At 34.5% G+C, this 20128-nt stretch overlaps 1 pseudogene; it reads left to right on the top strand.

Moving 5' to 3' along the window:
* Positions 1-630: 630 nt before the first annotated feature.
* LOC143616045 (uncharacterized) lies at positions 631-3677 on the top strand (annotated as a pseudogene).
* The last annotated feature ends 16451 nt before the right edge of the window (positions 3678-20128 follow it).

Here is a 20128-nt window from a genome sequence, read left to right on the forward strand (position 1 = left end):
ACTGGTTTTTTAGGCATATTTGTTGTTTTAGGTTTCTTTAATTTAATTTATTTTTGTTAAAAGGGATTTTGATTTTCATCTCGTTCTGATTATCTTCATTTGTGTGTGTTTTGATTTGGGTTATAATTAGGGGCATGGTGCTCTGTGGTGCGGCTTTGGGCTAAAACCAAACCGAAAGCCAAAACTTTAGCTTTTAGATTTTGAAACCGTTCACTTTGGTTTCAGTTTTTGCCATTTGAACTTGTAAATTTTAGGCCAAAAAGAAAGTTTGTTTGGTTTTTGGGCTAAAGCCAAACAATAATGATTTTCAGTTCGGTTTGGTCTTTTCGGCTTTTATTACATGCAAAACCAGAACCGAACCGTTAGTTCGGTTTTTTCGGTTTCGGGTATGTATTTTTCTTTGTTGCACACCCTGTTAGATAGAATGATCACAATAATGTAATTATGATTTTGGATATTCAAACTGCAATTGGGTTTCACATGGTTTTCTTCAATAAGCTAATAGTTGTTTGTTGATTTCAGGTATTAGTTAACTAGTGAATCAGTCCTATTTTTTGCTCAACAATGTATCATCCCGCTTACCTGTGGACCGATTCATACCTGAGCCACGCCGATACACGCCCATCTCATATGCCCCCAAGCCCACTGTATCAGCCCTGGCCTTATGCTCCCAGCTACGAGTATCGTGGATGCTGCAGCCATGCCTGCAGTTATGGCACTGCCCCGTACAAATACCGACCCCACTACCCGCCACAACAATTCCATCCTTATGGGCTACATACTCTGTTTCCACCTGCATACCATGTTCCGCCATCGCATTATTCGGTTGAGCAGCCGAGGTACGATTATAACAAAAAGAATCATCATTGTTGCGGATGCAATCACCAGGAGGATGTCAAGGCGCCAACGATCAAAGAGGAGTCACAAGTTGACAAGAAGTCAAGTAATAATGACTCCTCTTTGGTTCCTTTGTTGTTGAAAGACCGCCCCGAGTATCCTATCATGTGGGTCCCTCGCGGCTACGTTACCAACACCGAACCAGGGGCGAAAGACAAGGAGATGCATTCTCGTGATCCGTTTTCAGTCGAGCGTCTTGAACCTTCGAAACAGGGTGGAAATGGTGAAATGGCCCGTGATACCGAGTATCCAATCTTGTGGGTCCCGCGTGGCTACATGACCAACACCGAATCAGAAGCAAAAGAGAAGGAGATGCATTCTCGTGATCCGGTTTCAGTTGAGCATCTTGAACCTTCGAAACAAGGTGGAAATGGTGGGATGGCCCGTGACACTGAGTATCCGATGTTGTGGGTCCCGCGTGGCTACATGACCGACACCGAACCAGAGGCGAAAGACAAGGAAATGCATTCTCATGATCTGCTTTCAATCGAGCGTCTTGAACCTTCAAAACAAGGTGGAAATGGTGGGATGGCCCGTGACACTGAGTATCCGATCTTGTGGGTCCCGCGTGGCTACATGACCAACACCGAATCAGAAGCGAAAGACAAGGAGGAGGATAAACATTCTCGTGATCCTGCTTCAGTTAAGAATCTTGAACCTTCGAAACGAGGCGGAAATGGTGAAATGGCTCAAGATGAAAAGAATGAAGATGGTAACCGGTTCCCGTTCAAAATCTTTTAGTTGCCTTCTAAAAACGATGAAGCGGGAATCGACGCCAAGAAGAGCACTCATGATCTAGTAGCTAAAAATGGATTACCAGAAGATAATAAAATTATTAAAAACAAAGAGGATTCGGGTACTGAGGACGAGTGTGAAACTAGTAAGAAGCATGTTGTCCAAAAGGTGATCCCGGTGAAACAAGCGAGTACGAAAGAGGAAAAGAAGAACCCGAAAATCATAGAAACAAAGGTGAACACGGGTTCTGTGGAGAAAACAGAAGATGGCAGCAGGGCTTCACCAAAGGCATCCAAATTACCGCCTGTTTGTCTGCGTGTCGATCCGCTTCCAAGAAAGAAGAAAAGCTCACGCTCGCCTAGCCCGACTGCTGAGAAACAAAGATCAAACGAGTCGCCAGTAAGCACTCCGAAATCTTCTCAGCAGGTAGCACAAATGAATAAGGCTGAACGAGATAATGTTACCGACAATGTGGAGAAGAAGACGAAGAAGTTGTCAGAGGACGAAGCGGCTTTGATCATACAGTCTGTGTACCGTGGTTATGAAGTGAGGAAATCGCAGCCGCTTAAGAAACTGAGGCAAATTTATGAGGTTAAGAAACAGGTTTTGGAGTTAAGAAATCGTATTCAGGATTTGGAAACATCCTCCTCTACCGACCGCATTGATGGAAAGAAACAAGTGATTATCAGTGAGACTATAATGAGCCTTCTGTTAAAGCTAGACACCATCCAGGTATATATATATATATATATATATATATATATATACTTTACCGAATTGACCGACTTTTGGTAAATGAAATGTTTTTTAAAATAATTATAAAAAGATGTATACTAATCTTATGATATGATGCTGATCAGGGTCTGCATCCTTTTGTTCGAGAGGTTAGGAAGTCGGTCGCGAAGGAGCTTGTAGGTTTACAAGAAAGGCTAGATTCCCTTGTGAAATCTGTAACCCCGAGTGACCAACAGATTATGCATCCTGAAGATGAGAAGTCTGATCCGGCGCAAGACCAAACGAGTTTATGTGTGAGTCATGAACACGAAGCTACAGAATCTCAATATAATCATGCTGCAGAAGCCTGTACTACCGCCAATTGTGAGCAAACATGTGAGAATCAGGAAGTTGAATCAGGCACAAATGGCGAGCCACAAGTGGATCAGGCACCAACCGAATGCGATGAAGCCTTGGGGTTATGTGAGAATAAGGAAGTGGAAGCTGCAGAGTCAAAAGAAGGCTGTAATATCAATGGTGAACTGCAATTGGAATCATATGAAACGAAGCTCGATCAGCCACCAACTGAACGTGAGACTCATGAAGTAGAAACTATGGTTTCACAACAAGGCTGTGATAGCGTTGGCGAGCCACAAGTGGAATCCAATATGGAGAAGCCAACTGAATGTAATGACGCTTGCGTGACTCGTGAAGTGGAAGCTACACAGTCACAAGAATTTTGCAATACCATTGACGTGCGACAAGTGGAATCGCATAACGAGAAACCAACTGAATGTGATGACGCCCGGTTATGCGACAAACAGGAAGTGGAAGCTATAGAGTCACAAGAAGGCGGAAATACCATTGACGAGCTGCAACTGGAGTCGCATAACGAGAAACCAACTGAATGTGATGACGCTTGTGTGACTCATGTAACCGAAGCTAAAGTCTTGCAAGAAGGCTTCAATGACGTTGTCGAAGCAGAAGCTGCACAGTCACATAAAAATAATACTTACAATGGTGTTGTAGAAGCCGACGGCATGAAGCATGAGGTATCTGGAGATGCTGATAACATAAACATGATGGAGATGAAGTCTGCTGCAAAGGCAAACAAAGGTGATGGAACAGATGAGAATGAGAAAGTGCGGAAGGCGATGGAGGAGCTGATGAACGAGCAACTGAGCGTGATACGGGAGCTGACGGGCCGAGTGAAGGATCTGGAGAAAAAGCTTTCAAAAACACAGAAGAAGAAGAAAATAAAAGTAAACAAGGGCAGGAGGTCTCTTGTTGAACAAGAGGAATGTCTAGTGTGATGTTTGTTTGAGCAGTTACATGTTTTTTGTTTTTTGTTTTTTTTCTTTGTGTGAAAATAATGAAAAGTTTGTTGTTAATAAACATATGTTTATTATGTTATATGCATACTTGTTGCTTTGATGGCCACTTTTTCTTGCTAAACAAAAATATTGTGTGATGATGCAAAATAGTGGTTTTGTTACTTGGGGAAATTTGACTGGATAATTGTTACAGTTCACTTTTGACTTTCTAGTCAAACTTACTACTTTTGGAATTGGAAATTGAACTTACCTATATTATATTTATTTATTTAAAAAATGTAGCAGTAAGTTTTGATGACTCTTGTCAGTTAAATTATGACTCAACAAACATTGTAGAATTACCAAGTTTGCACCATCTATCAGTACCATTTATCAGTCTTAAGGACTAATTAAATTTAAAGCTAAATTTGTTTTTTAAACCCAATAACCAATTAACATTTGATTTAGTTTATCCATTTAAAATTTTGAACTCACTTTCAGTTAAACTCATTCAGTCATTTACTCAAGTACCTAATTAAATAATTTTTGGCGTGAAGAACAAAAGAGTATGAACATGAATTACAAAGAGTTGTTCGCTCATTGGTAACACCTTATGCATGTGTCATCAAGGCATAATACGTATTTGCTTAAAGCTTTCAAATGGAATTGCAAATCTTATGTTTTGTTGATGGTTCGGGTTAAAAGAAATTCTAGCTAAACTGATTAAAGTCTTAAACCGAATAGCCCGCTAATAAACATTTTTAGTCATATACTTAACCTTTTAGGTGGACCAACATATAATATGCGGTTATATTTTTGAAAAACTTGAAAATGTTTTGTTACAAATTTATAATGGTAAATTTATTGGTGGTATACTTTAAATGTAGCTGGAAAAAAAAAGGTTGATAACCTATTTTTTAGCTTATACACATCTATATATATGATTAAAATATTTTTTCAACTAAAGTAGCTGACTAATACTATTACCATTTATAGAAATACTAACAAAGTTATAAATATAACTTTAACGATGTGTTCCCGAGTCTCGTTAAAGGAAAGAAAGAAAAGGAAACGGAGAGAAAGAAGTGGAGTGCTGTGTTTCCAAGTTTCATTAAAGAAAATAAAGGAAAAAAATCAATGATTTGTGTGTTCCCGATTTTCAATAGAGAAAAGGAAAAAAAATGAAAGGAAAGAAAAAATAAGGAAAAAGTGAAGAGAAAAATAGGCATTGTTTGTTTGTTTTTCTAAATTGAAAAGAATTTGATGGAAAGGAAAATAAATGAAATAAAAAGAAAAGAAAGGAAACTATTCTTTTTCTTTATCTTTTTATCAAAATTTATATATTATGAATTCGTAGGATATGTTATATGTATATTATTAAATTTAATATTTTTTGTTGTCTTTTTTTTAACTATTTCTGTATTGCACCGGCTATATATATTATAGTGAAAAACAAACTAACATATATTAAAATTAATTCATAAAAAACTTCGTGTGGCCCTATGCGTAAATTATTAAAATGTTAAATGTATTTTTATTGTTTAATAAATAAAAATTAGTAAGTTGTGAACTATAACGAATAGAAGACAATGTGGGACTCCTAAAAAGGAGAATTATAGCATTTAGGATAGCTTACGAAAATTAGTAAGTTGTGAACTATAACGGTTTTAGTTTTTTTATCTTAGACATTTAGGATAACTAATGTTTTCTTGTCAAAATATTAAAATGTTTTTACTATTAAAACAAAGTCTACTCGAGGCCTTCTTTAGATCATGATCTGAAATCACTCCTTAACAATCTTTGGTTACTCGCCCCTCTCATCTCTATCAGACATCTCTCCCCTTCTCTCATCTCTATTCAGTTTTCATCCTTGTCGTTAACTAGACATGAACCGAACACGTGTTGTGGTTAGTTGGGTTTTGGGTTCTAGTTGACATAACTAGTGTGAAAGTAGAAGAAAAGCAAGGGGTATTTTGTTTAAAATTTACTTCTATTTTACAAACTTCTTTTCTTCTAATAATGATAGTATTATTGTCATTTGACGGTGAAAACTTAACAGGTTTTTTAACGTTTGTTGGAGCCAACAAATAAACAGCAAAGACCATACCTTTAATTTGCAAATTAAAGTAGAAACAAAAACATAAAACGAACACGCCATACCAACCAAACATCCGTATAATTAGTTCTAACAATAATAAGATATTTGTTTCGCATACTAAATTTGTAAATTCTTAAACAAAATAAGAATCAAAAGCAATAAAAAGCACGTTTAGGGTTCTTATTTCTTAATTATGGTTTAAGTATTATTCTATTCTATACCAAACAAAGAAAAACGATTTCACAGGTGTGAACACAAGACAAGTACGACTGGTGATCGGCAAAGGAGAAGAAGAAGAAGAAGAAGAAAGGTTTAGATTTGGTGGGGTCAAAAATGAGATGTGTGGGGCCCAACCGAAAACTTATAAAGATGTATGTGTACGTGTCTTCCGACACAGTGTGAACATCCTCATCTTCAACATAGAATTGAAATGTATGAATGAATATTCGTGGAAAATAAAACAAGACAATAAAGCAAACGAAGGATCCTAATAAACTCCTAAATTCCACAAACCGCGTTTCATGCCATTACTATTTCAAATTCAAAACGTGCACTTATTTACTTCTTTTTTGTTTCTTATGGCAGGCATGTATAAATCAAACAACTAATTCATTAAAGCCCATTCAACTCCTCCCCATCTATGATCTATGTATCGTTTAGTTGGCACCTTACACCCTAGGTTATACTTTAACGTCTAGCTGATTTGACAAAGGCTAACGTGTATGACACCATACATAACAATTTAATAAGTGTTTTTAAATTAAACTAAGGGGGGTTAAAGACGCTAGGATCATGGGGTATACTCTAACCTCTCTTAACTTCACATAAGCACAACATCACTAATTTTTCTCTCTTTCACTACATCTCACCCAAGAAAAATGGTTTAATCCATTTAACTTCATCTCTTTCTTATTAATTGTTAATTTAATATATTGTTCTTTGTCTTTTAACACATAAAAAGCATAACAATGACTCTTTTTAACAAATTTAACACAAGCGGAGAGTGATTTTAATCAATCTTTAAAGTGTCATGTCGTCTTAATTTGTGTTGGGCGTTAGAGTCTACCGGTAGACCTAAAGACAAGTCGGGTTAAAAGTGTTAACGGTTTTTAAATCCTCTACACTCACACACAATAATTTAAGAATGTTATTAAACTATAAACTGCTGGAGGTTAACCGGGTTAAGCCATTTCCTCTAAATGAATTAGAGTAAAAAGGGATATATCGGGTGATATGACAGTCTACCTAAAGTTAAAGGCATATATATATATAGCCTTATGAATGGGTGTATTCTTGCGAAACCAATTTTAAGTCAGAAAACTATAATAACAACTATCACTTATACGTAATGCATTAACAATTTAATAAGATATATAAAAAAAGTAAAAGAAAATCAAAAATTAAAATATCAGAATGAAACAAAATGTATGACGTCATTTTTTGTTCATGTAGTTTTCTAACATATTTTTTATTCCGGTTTGAGCATTTCCATACAGGAATGCCAAAAAATTAAATATAAAGATGATTGAAATATAATATTTATTCGCATATTTTAATATTATTAAAAAAAAAAGATTAAACAAAACTCATTTATTTATATAAACTATACATAGGGGTGTACATAGGTCGGTTTTGAGCAAAACCCATAATCATAACCATTATGTTGGTTAATGGAAAGTCATAACCATAATGGCAGTTTTGGTCAATCGGTTTTGTCGGTTATAGTGAGTCGGTTATGGGTCGGTTAACCTAACCGAAACAATGTAAATGAGCCTAAAAGTTTGGTACTAATTATTACAAAAAAAACGACATGATATAATCTAACAAGGTATATAATCCATAATATTAATACGAAATATTCAAAAAAGAATGACATTATATAATCAAACAATGAAACTCAACTTAATTTGATAACAAACGTTAAACCAAAAAAATCAAAATGATATAATCCAACAACATGTTTGGTGGAAGTTAATCCCCAAACATATTAAACATATTGTTGGTTAAATAAATGGATCGGTTCGGTTATAGCGGTTTTGGAATTATCTTTAACCAAAACCGACCCGTATTTGGCGGTTTTTAAAAATTTATTAAACCGACCCAACGGTTATGTCGGTTATCGGTTAAAACGGTTCGGTTATGTCGGTTATGGTTCGGTATAACGGTTATGGCGGTTAAGTTGCTCACCCCTAATTATACATATGCAAATCGCTATGCCACCGCTGTTGCCACCACCACTTGACTACTACTGTCGTTGTTGCCACCGCCACCACCACCACCACGGCCTCCACAATCGTCGCCACCATCTAAACACCGTCGGGGCCAACACCATCTGACCGCCACCACCAGCCATTACAAATATTTTTCATTTTGTTAAATTTTATTTGTTTTATGATATGGGTATTTTTGTCATTTTTATATTTATACGTCTTTTCATACCTACCAAACAAGATAAAGTAATGATTTATTCCATTCACATAAGTTAACCAAACACGACAATGGAATAGTAATGATCCGTTGTTCATTTCATTGTCTTCCTTATTCAATTCTCTCGTTCATTTCATTACTTCATACCAAAAAAATCGTTAATGTTCTTGTGATGAACATCTCAATATAAAAACACACACAAATATGGGGAGAGAGTGTGTGAGAGAAGGTTTCACGAGAAACCCTCATTTCTAAGAAAATCGACCACAACACTTGACTCGTTACGATTAAGATCAATTAATAATAGTTTTGTAAATATACCCCTAATCCATCTAATTAAGCCACTTGTTGTCATAATCTTTTAACAAGTCTCTTAAACATTTTTCTTTATCCATAACCTATAAGCGTACTATTTCTAACAAAATCAACGCTAAAATCACACCATTTTGTGAATACCAAAGGAATCAAAGGAAAATCCGTAAGAAAAGGAACAACTTGAGGTTGACTGCTACTCAGTTGGAGTTTTTTTAAATCGTTCACTTATCCGATTTTTTTTGGTTGAGAAAAAATGAAGTAATATGAGCTTATTGGTATAGGAGACAATCTTGATTTTCATTAGTAAATATAAGACACTCCACTGAAAGGTGTAAGATATATCTTGGTTTATACTACATACATGTAAATTTGAAATCATCCTTATGCTTAGATGTGTTGAAATATTGACTATAGTCATGTTTGCTACAGAAAACTTATTTTTCAATCAACTGTGGTCAATTGGTCATGCCAAGTGAAAGAAAAACTATGAAACAATACCAAAAAAATAAACGACCTCTGGCACTGGAGCAGCAGTAGAAAGTCAAAAGACATTTGGGATTGACGATAGAACAATGGTTTTTGTTTTAAAATTAAGTTTATGATAGATATTGGAATCAATTGCGCATTTTATTTTCATGAACTCTATACTTGTTTATTAAATATATTCCTGTTTTATTGCAATAATATTTGCATGTGTTTAATTGTTGGATTTGTAGTTTGTTGGAAATTTAGTATTAGACACATATATAATGTGTCTAAAGAGTAAACATGAATGCAACATCAATACTCTAAGTTATGTATTTAAGAATTTGAACTTTGGTAAAACAGGAAATCAATGTATCCGTCATTGGTAAAATGACAAACTTTGAAGTGGCTTATTAGAAGGAGTGCTCACAAGATTGTTTTCTTGTATGACCTGAAACATTTTCAATGCATTAGTGAGGGTGCTGAGCGCCTGATGTGCCTGGGCACAAGCATGGGACCGGGCGAGGAGCAATGTGCATGATCTGACGTTTCGATGACGAACTTTGCAAAGCAGCCTTAGTATTTTTGTAGTGTGATGGGACCAGGTCATGAGACAAGCATCATCCCCTGGTCAATTGAGTGATGAGTCATCGCGCTATGTGTCAGCACTTGAAGTGAACACACATATATGTGAGTGAGCCTTATGGAGTAAGATACCACACCATAAAAATTCCCCCGTATGCCAAAATCTGCAAGTAACAACACACCAAATTAGTTCATGTAGACCCACTTTCAATCGGAACTGTTTCCAACCTTCTCAATCTTGCAAGCTCTTGTTTTAGGGATAGTTCAGGTATTAGATTAATTCCGTCAGTACTCATGTTGTGGCTGTTGTACCCTTTCAGACAAACGAGTTCACCTGGGTGGCCCCACATCTATTTTAAGTGACCCCACTTTAACAGAAATCCTCAGCATCACCCGCTTTATTTTGCTTTCATTCGCTTCTGTATTTCAGTTGTCTGTAGTTATTTCCTATATTTTGTTATTTTGAAGTGTATATTCATTTATAGTTTATTGTTGTAATATAATTTTGTGAATGGTGGTTCTACACAGATTTTTTTAAATGGTGACTTTCTTATATTTAGGCTACCGCACTCTCCAAATTTGAAAAGCCCTGATGCCCCACTCTGACCAGACTATGTTGTTTTAATCGAGCCCACGATGGCTTTGAAGTTTGGCTTGGGCGTCCCCCCGGGGAAACCATACTGCCGACTGCCACCTGACAGTCGTTGTGTCACCATAAAAATAGAACTCTCTAACATAACACATGGTGTGACGAAAGCCCGAGTGAGTTCATAGTTCAAACCTACATAGTTGATATACGTAGTTGTCAAAAAGTAACATTTCTATCTTTACATTTTTTTAACTTGCTAGATTATATACACTTCTTATGTCACAATCGTCACAAACATAATAATAAAAGAATTCTCTCTTTCGTATTTATTGCCTCCAATATTAAAAGAACCAAAAATATAGAGGGTCATTTTCGTTTTCTTTGTGTCCAAGTTACCAAAGAAATAAAAACCAAAGATTCTGAAAATTACTTTTTAAATTGTGAATAAAACTAAATCATTACACGACACTCTCATTTAGATGACAACAAAATTACATAATAAATTTAAAAATCACTCTACTATTTAATACACAAATCACACTATGATATAACGTATAAACATAATACAAAGTACATTTTTGTATTAAAGATAAAAAAACATAAAGGACATTGTTTCTTTAAAAACCAGCATTAAACATATAACGCCCTCTAAGAAAATGAGATTTCAACTCCATTGAACCATTTAGGGCACTGATCTCAACAAGTTGATTAATAACCTTTGGTTTAACACAAATAAAAAACAAAATAGATAGATAAAACTGGAATAGGACTCTTAAGGCAGTTGCATTAGTAGCAATGGTAATTTTATCGCGGTCGTTAATTTCATCTATAACATGATTAAAACTAGATGTATTGGTCTTTATTAATCACGATTATCTTTTTTTGGTCGCCGCTGGTCCCAACTAACGAATTGGTTGTTGATGGCCCCATCTTTTAACATATTTGTTATCAGCGGTTCGTGACTAATATAATTCTAACGTCGTTAGTTGCAGATCGTCGGAAAAACGTTTTTTTGCTGGAAAACTCTGATTTTTTTTCCCGAAAAACGCAACATTTTCGTTCCAAACGTCTTTTGTAACCTTGGATAAGAGCTTTAAGAACTTTTTTATGGTAAAAGACCCAATATTGAGGTCGTCAGAACCCTAGAACCACCGCCGGAATCGGTTGGTGGGGTGACGGTGTTCAAGTTGAGTTTTTTCGGCAAAAAATGTGACTTTTCCGGCTTTTCTAGCGTCCTGCAAGGAAGATGTGTCGAGAAATAAGACCGTCCCAACTCCCAAATGCATGTAAAAAGCAACGTTATATGATCGCAAAAGAGGTAAATTAGGTACCGATTATGCAATGTTTTAATATACCATAATTAACGCTAGCTGAAAAGTGAAAACCACACAAATCTTGTTTATCTAAATTAATTATTTTTTTGTATTTATAAAAGTAAAAAACAATAAAAAAAGATGACATAAATTTGTAAAAAAAATCGTATGTGTTAAAACTAGAGGAACGCAAACTTCTTCAAAACCAGTTTGGGTTAAAACCGGTTCGGTTTGGTCAATAAAAGTCAAAACCAGTTTATAATCGGTTTTGGTTCGGGTTGAAATAGGTTGCGATCGGTTTTGGTTCGGGTTTCAGTTCAGTTAACCGGTTTGGAACCGGTTTCGGTGGAGATAATTACAAATCGGTTTGGCGGTTTCAATTGGTTTTAAACATATTTTTACATAATCGGTTTAAATCGTTCGGTTCGTTTAATCGGTTCTTTTGCCCACTCTATTAAAATCACGTTAAACAAAATCAAACAGACGTAAATCACGCATAACTTCTTGTTTGGGATAATCATACTAAAAAAAATCTAGTTAAAATTAAAAGATGTTTATCCACGTCTATATATGGAAATGCCCCACCAAAAAGGTCATTTTCTTATATTGTTACTCTACAAAGCAGAAGGCATCCTAAAAATCTAATGGCCCTTCGCTATCAACTTTATGATAAAGAACAAGACCCTCGATAATGCAATCTAATGGCCCTTCGCTATCAACTTTATGATAAAGAACAAGACCCTCGATAATGCAAATGCAAATATAGCGAACCCTAACAGAGAGCAACGCCCTCCAATAGGGCTGGCAATTCGTGTCTTAATGTGTTAAACATGTTTGAAAGGAATCGATTAACACACGTATCAAACATGAAAACGACTCGTTTAACACTTGATTTTGGTGGTTTAAGCATGACAGTTACACGTTTTATGTACCAAAAAGGAGAAATTATGTACTCTAGCCACTTAACTTTAATTATTTTTTAAAAAGTATAAATTACATGGCGCATTTTTTTGCTAAACAAGTCTTATCTTTGCTAAACATGTGCCCATTATAACAGCCCAACCTCCAAGCTTACTACCAGAAGGATTGAGTTCTATACTTCTATGGCATGCTCCCTGGCCGTACACTAACAAAATTGCATGATAAAGCTCTAGAGTATATCAACCAACAGATCGCTTTGAATGGTATATGCTTAATTTCTAACGTCTTGTCAACCATTTGGTAATCATGCACAACACCTGAGTTGACCGTGCTATAGTTGAGCTTGTTGTGGTTTTTTTTAATCTTTTTTTTCTTAGGTTTATCTAGATGATATAAAGCATTTAAGTTTTTATGGAAAACTATCCTGAAACGTTTATATTTTATTGTGGTTTGGTCTCTTACACCAACTCCATCCATTATATACAATTAGCATAATGAGTGAATTTAGACTAATGGGCCAAAACAACAAACAAATTTAAACGTCATATGTCACACCCCGACCTAGGGCCTAGACATGACACCCATTAGTTGGTATCTGTTTGGAAAATATATCAGAGTTGCTGGTTATTAGCGAAAGTCTTTTGTTATAATAAAATATTAATTTATTTTAAAATTTTCTCAGATAACAAATATCCACGTTTTTTTATTCACAAACCTTGTTTAATCTTGATTATAATATTTTAATAATTTAAAATTGAGCCATCTTCATAAGCGAGCATCTAACATCATGGGTGACTCTTATTTCTTGCTATCTGTGTTATACTTAGTTTCCTGTAACGTGGGGGGAAATACGTCAGTGATATGCTGGTGAATCGTTGACTCTAAAAATATTTAATAAATCTTTGACTGATAAGATAGTTTTCTTGAACAATCTCAGCAGAAACGTCTCTTATCTTTGGGAACTTGTGCCACTACCATACACACACAATTATGGTTCTAAATTAATTATTTTTTTGTATTTATAAAATAAAAAACAAAACATTAAGTAAAGTAAAAACAAATGGTATAAATTTGTAAAAAAGATCGAATATGTTAAAAATAAGAGATGCACAAACTTGTTTAAAACTCAAAAAACCAGTTTGGGTTGAAACCAGTTCGGTTTGGTCAACAAAAGTCAAAACCGGTTTATGATCGGTTCTGGTTCGAATTGAAATAGGTTATGATCGGTTTTTGTTCGTGTTTCAGTTTAGTTAACCGGTTTGGAACTAGTTTCGGTGGATAAATTTACAAACCGATTTCGAACCTACGGTTTCAATCGGTTTTAAACAGGTTTCAACATATTCGATTTTTTGCCCACTCTATTAAAATCACGTTAAACAAAATCAAACAGACATAAATCACGCATGACTTCTTGTTTGGGATAATCATACTAAAAAAACTAGTTAAAATTAAAATTAAAAGATGTTTATCCACGTCTATATATAGAAATGCCCCCACCAAAAAGGTCATTTTCATCCCCCAATTAAACACAAAGTTTTATATTGTTACTCTACAAAGCAAAAGGCATCCTAAAAATCTAATGGCCATTTGCTATCAACTTTGTGATAAAGAACAAGTTGATGCAAATGCAAATATAGAGAACCCTAACAGTGAGCAAGGCCCTCCAAGTATGGCTGAAAGTTCGTGTCTTAACATGCTTAAAGGACTCAATTAATACAAGTATCAAATATGAAAACGACTCGTTTAACACTTGATTTTGATGGTTTGAGCATGACAGTTACACGTTTTGTGTACCAAGAAGGAGAAATGATGTACTCTAGCCACTTAACTTTAATTATTTAGAAAAAAAAAGTATAAAATTACATGACACACTTTTTTGCTGAACAAGTCTTATCTTTGCTAAATATGTGCCCATTATAGCAGCCCTACCTCCAAGCTTACCACCAGAAGGATTTAGAGTTATAACGCATGCTCCCTAACCGTACACTAACAAAATTGCATGATAAAGCTCTAGAGTATATCAACAAACAGATCGCTTTGAATGGTATATGCTTATTTTCTAGCGTCTTGTCAACCATCCGTAATCATACACAACACTTGAGTTGATCGTGCTATAGTTGAGCTTCTTGTGGTTTTTTTATTATGTCTCTTTTCTTAGGTTTCTTTAGGTGATATAAGACATTTAAGTTTTTATGGACGACGAACCTGAAATGTTTATATTTGATTGTGGTTTGGTCTTTTAGACTAACTTCATCCATTATATACAGTTAAGATAATGAGTGAATTTAGACTAATGGGCCAAAACAACAAACAAATTTAAAAGTCAAAAGCCTAAAAAGCAATTTTCCATATTTTCAATTTTTTTTTGCTTTTTATTCCTTTACATTTTCTTTAATCATTTTATTCTTCTTTTAATTAACTCGCATATTTAACTTTCTTTTTTCGTATTTAGGTTCCCCGACTCTCTAATTTGGAGAGCCTCGTAGCCTAACTCTGGCTAGCCTATGCTGTCTGAACCAGGCTCACGCTGCCTTCAGAGTTTGGCTTGGGCTTTTCTCCGGAAAACGTACCATACCGTCGGCTGCCACTTGACAGACGTTGTGCCGCCACAAGAGCATAACTATCGAGCGTAACAAACGATGGTACAGCAACCTGGGTGAGCTCAAGATCCGAACTCGCAACCTCGCAATATCTAGCTCAAATCATTCATTGTCAGTATCCACCAAAAATGATACAAGTGAGGTTTGAACTTGGGCCTCCACCGAAGAACCCAAAATTTCTACTAGGTAACACCAACACCTTTACCACCACACAACAAAAAAGTAAAAACGAAAACTAAAAATATAGAAGTGAATTGCTTTTTTTGCCTTTGACGTTTAAATTTGTTTACGTTTTTGACCCATTGACGCTTGGCACTCTATCCATTATCTTAACCGGAGGTGATGAATAAAGTAAGTCTAAAATGGTAAGAACACAATCATTAAGGGTCAGGTGTTTATTCGTTTAAAAGTTTAATTGTAAGCTAAAAGAAACAATGTTCTAAAAACCGGTTTTTTACTTATATCGGGATTGAGCTAAAAAATGATACAATCGGTTGAACCAGTTTGTACCGAGAGGTTCAACCGGGTTAAATAGTATACCTTGTAATTTCATATAAATGTAACTTTCACTCAAAAAAATAGCACAAAAATATATGATTTCATAAAAAATATAATCTAAAAGTTAATCCGTAATAAAAAATAATACAAAAACACTTGATTTTAAAAAAAATAAGTCAAAAGTTACTCATTTCAATGTTAATTGTTAGGTTAAAAGTAATTTTTAGAAAATATGGGCTGCAAAATAACAAAAATGTCTTGGACTTAAAACCGGTTTGCCGGTTTAAACCGGTATTTTAGAAAAAACCGTCGGTTCGATGTTCTAACAAACCGTCAAAAATACCGTACACAAAATACCGGCCTGATATGCGAAGTCCGGTATTACCAGTTTAACCGGCTGGTATGAACCGGTGTTTAAAACACTGAAAAAAAGCATAAAACGTGAGTCGATAAAACAATTTAGTCGTAATTAAATATAGTTTAGGGTTCGTGAAATCTAAAAGTTAATAGATGCCATTATTTTAACATTTTCGTGAAAGTTACGTGGAATTATGATGGGCCTTGCTTTTCTTTGAATTTTCTTGAAAGCGTGCGAAGAAAATTTGGACCAAATCAAGAAAATCCATGATGATCATCACATACACATTAATATTGGGCTATCTAATCTAACTATAATATTATGACTCATGACTCATTTTCTCATTATAACTATGACTCGTAAGATATAAAAAATTTTGAAAAATATATTATTGTGTGATAAGGGTTTCGAATCCAAGACCTCAAGTTTCAAACCAAATATGCTTATCAACTCCACTAAATAGTAATTGTGTTTAGTTTCTTGACTTCACATATATAAATGTGATTTCTCTTCAAGTATAAAACCAAAATTATATTTAACTGTTAACATTTTCATAATTCACAATATGACATTTTCTTCTCATATATCTTAATACAACAATTTAAGATTGTTCATCGTTTCTCTCTTTTATTTTAAAATATAATGTATTTTCATTTATTTTTTTTATAACAAAACCTTAGTCTTTGTAAATTTAGTTTTTAAATATGTGACAACATTATATTATAAATATCATTTTTGTACACACAATATTTAATATAACAATATCGGTATGAATGTTTTATTTGAAATAACTCAAAAATCAATATTTGGTTTCAACTTAAAATTATAGTGTATAATATATCAAAAATTTAATAAGAAAAGTCATGAATAAAAATTATTATATGAAACAACTGAATTTATGTATTACATATAATAATTTTTTATTTTTATTATATTTTTCACCTGTATGGAACACGGGCTCTAACCTATTAGGGGATTGTTTATTTTCATCAATTTATAACTTATTAATTTTTTGAAAAGTAATAAGGTGTTTATGATTGCTTATACTGTGTGAGAAAAAGTTCAATAAGTTACACTTTTATAACTTATTAAATTAATAAAAAGATATAAGGAGGTAAAATAAGGAATCTCAAACACCCCGTAACTATCATACTGTCAAAATCACTTTATATATTTTTATTAGTTTTTACTAAACTCAGTCTCGAATCTAGGAAATTTTTTAGATAGGTTAGAAATATACTTAAAAGTTCTAATGTTTGTTAATCTACTTTTTTATAAAACAGTTTTAAGAGATCATAAACACTACAATAGCACAATGTACAACTATAAGCTTCTATGGCCTTCTTTTCCAAGCTGACTTTCTAGTACTTCTTTATTAAGAAAAAGAAAAAAAGAAAATTCTTAAAATAACTTATTTATTGAAGGAGATTCAAAATATATCCCTCCTAGTTTTCAGGTTTGTCTCCAAGCTATCTTGTTGTCGGCGACATGTTAGATTATCAAGACGACGAGCTAATTATCCAGCGGTAACGCATAACTACTAACGCGTCGTGGCCTACCTGTTAGTTAAAACAGGAGGTCACGACGTATTAGCAGTCAAAACATGTAGGCCACAACGCGTTAGTAGTTGCTCATTAACGTTGGATAATTAGCTCGTCGTCTCAATAATCTAGTAGGTCGTCGAGTCAACGACAAAATAGCTTGAAGACAAACTTAGAAATTTGAATTAGGAGTGACACATTTGAAATTTTGTAAGATAAATAGAATATTTTGAGAATTTGCCCGAAGAAAAAACCTACAATTTCATATTCACTTATTTTCACATAATAGTCTAGACATTAACAATGCAATTATAATACCCAAAAACACATGTTCTAAACTAGGTGAAAGAAGATTAGAAGCACCCACGTGTAGATCTTAAATGGGTTTCTTCTTTTATGGGTTGGGTAGTAATGTGTTTATGATGGGTCAAATTAAATTAAAAGTTGTTTCATGGCCAAACATAAGAAAAACGTGTCTTGGTAGTCAACGGATGTTCATTCCTTTCGTCTTTAATGCTTTTGGTTTGCTAGCACATGGGGCTGTAGTGCTACTTGTAAGTAGTGTTAGTTATGTCCAACGTGTCATGAATAGTAATGTTATCAACCCACGAATTGTGCATGAATGTTATTTTATTGAACGACTTATTTTTGCAATTCAAAAGGGCTAGCGGCACAACTTTAAGTATCATTTAATCATTTATAATTATAGGACGACACTATATTAAGCTTTTTTTGAGTTTAAATTTCCGAATTGATTTTGTTCTAAACACACGTATCATTCGAAGACCCAAAGGACTTGGTAACAGTTAGTTACGTTTGTTCGTAATGGCGTACACTGAAAGCGTGAGTCCGTTACCCGTCAAAGACGTTATATGTCATCTTGTATGCTTACTTCATTTTCGGGGAGACAAGATGACTCAGTGTGGCCCCTTGAATACAAAAAGCACCATAAAGCAACAAAGAGACTCTTCATCGTTAATTAATAATTATAAGGAAAAAAAAATCCAAAAGTTTTTAATTAAGGACAATAAGAGAGTACAATTACATGTTTCATGGATAAAACCATAACTTACAAATTCCGAAAATCCTCAGCATGGTGAACCATTACGATAAAACTCTAGTAAAGTCGTAAGCCTAACTCTATGATCGATATTATCGTCAAGATGTGCGTTGACTGTTAAAAGTTATAGTAAAAAACACAAACAACGACTTTCAACAGACGAACTGTAGCAGTCACAGAATCACCGTTAACTTGCTGGACAATGTATCAAGTCTAGGAACTTAAGCCAACTTCAATAACATATGTATTTACAATGTAAAGATATAAACATGGCTCGAAAAAGTTGAAAGATATAAAATGAGAGTAGTAAATCATTTTATAAAACTTTGCATGGATTTTCATAAATAACCAACTCTCATAAAAAAGAATCTCTTTTAGTAATTAATTTGCATGTGTAGTGCAATTGAAATCGCATAACATAGCTAAAGAAGACACAGGTACACAATGGGGGATTTCAAAATAAGTTAAATAAATAGTACTATTCCAGATTGAATTAAAGAAACACTACAACCAGCTTGTAATTTTCTTCATCGAAACTGGTTTCAAACCGGTTAATCGAGCCGAAACTGAACAAAACCTGAACCGTAAACGATCATGACCTATTAAGTAGCTGGCTTCAACCTGAATCAAATCCGATTTTGACTGGTTTCAACCGAATCGGTTTGTACATCTCTATATGTGTGATGTTCGCACAAGTGGGGTTATTGCCACGTGAAGAGTGATGAGTAGGTTTATTTATTTATTTATAAAAAACATGAAAGAAATAATAAGTAAATAAACGAGCGTAAGCAATGGGTGTGACGATGACATGTCTCTCTTTCAGCTTTTTGTGACATTGATGAACGTAATAACGCGGAACCATCTTTGAACGTTCATTCTTCACATCTTCATTGACTTACCCATTATTTTTTATTTTATATTATTTAATAAATAAACAAATAACTCAAATTTTCATTATTTGTTTTTGTTTTTAGCAAAAGCAAAATGTTGTGTGGGGTTCGGTGTGACGTCATTTTCTAGATATACGCAGTGGGTTTACGTCATCAATCAAATTGGCGAGTTCACGTTAGTCTTAACTACACCCACCCACGCTGCCTTTAGAGTTTAGCTTGGGCGTTCTCACAGGAAACCATAGCGTCGGTTACCACTTGACGGTTGTTATGCCGATACAAGTGCAAAACTCTTTGACCTAAAACACGGTGGGACGAAACCCGGGTGGGTTCGGGATTCGAAATGACAACATTGCGCAAGGCCAAATATTTCATTGTCTTAATCCACCAAAACTAACACAAGTGAGGATCGAACCCGGGTCTCTATAGTAGAACCCAAGCCTCCAACCACTAAGCCACCAGTGGTGGTTAACCCGAAACATTAAAGATAATAATAATAAATAAATAAGTAAATAAAGAGTTAACCAGCAACATGAGTTGTTATGTTCGTTATGATTTGCGTTTACCGGTAAAAGGAGTGGTGAGTGGTCTCACTTGTTTCCATCATATCAATTAAATGTAGATAGATAAATGTTTGAATTGGTCTAAACACACATTTTTTTATTCGGATATTGATTAGAACACATCACTCACTCAATCGGTATTATCCTTCGGGTTTTCTTTTAAGTGTCTATCTTACGATCCCAGTCCATAACTAAATATTTTCCAGAGTTAGTTCATAACTGAAATTTAGGGGATTCTAGCCTAGG

This window comes from Bidens hawaiensis, unplaced genomic scaffold (genome assembly GCF_021521415.1).
Source record: "Bidens hawaiensis isolate Kalapana, Puna unplaced genomic scaffold, B.hawaiensis_p1.1 tig00045406_1, whole genome shotgun sequence".
NCBI lineage: Eukaryota > Viridiplantae > Streptophyta > Magnoliopsida > Asterales > Asteraceae > Bidens > Bidens hawaiensis.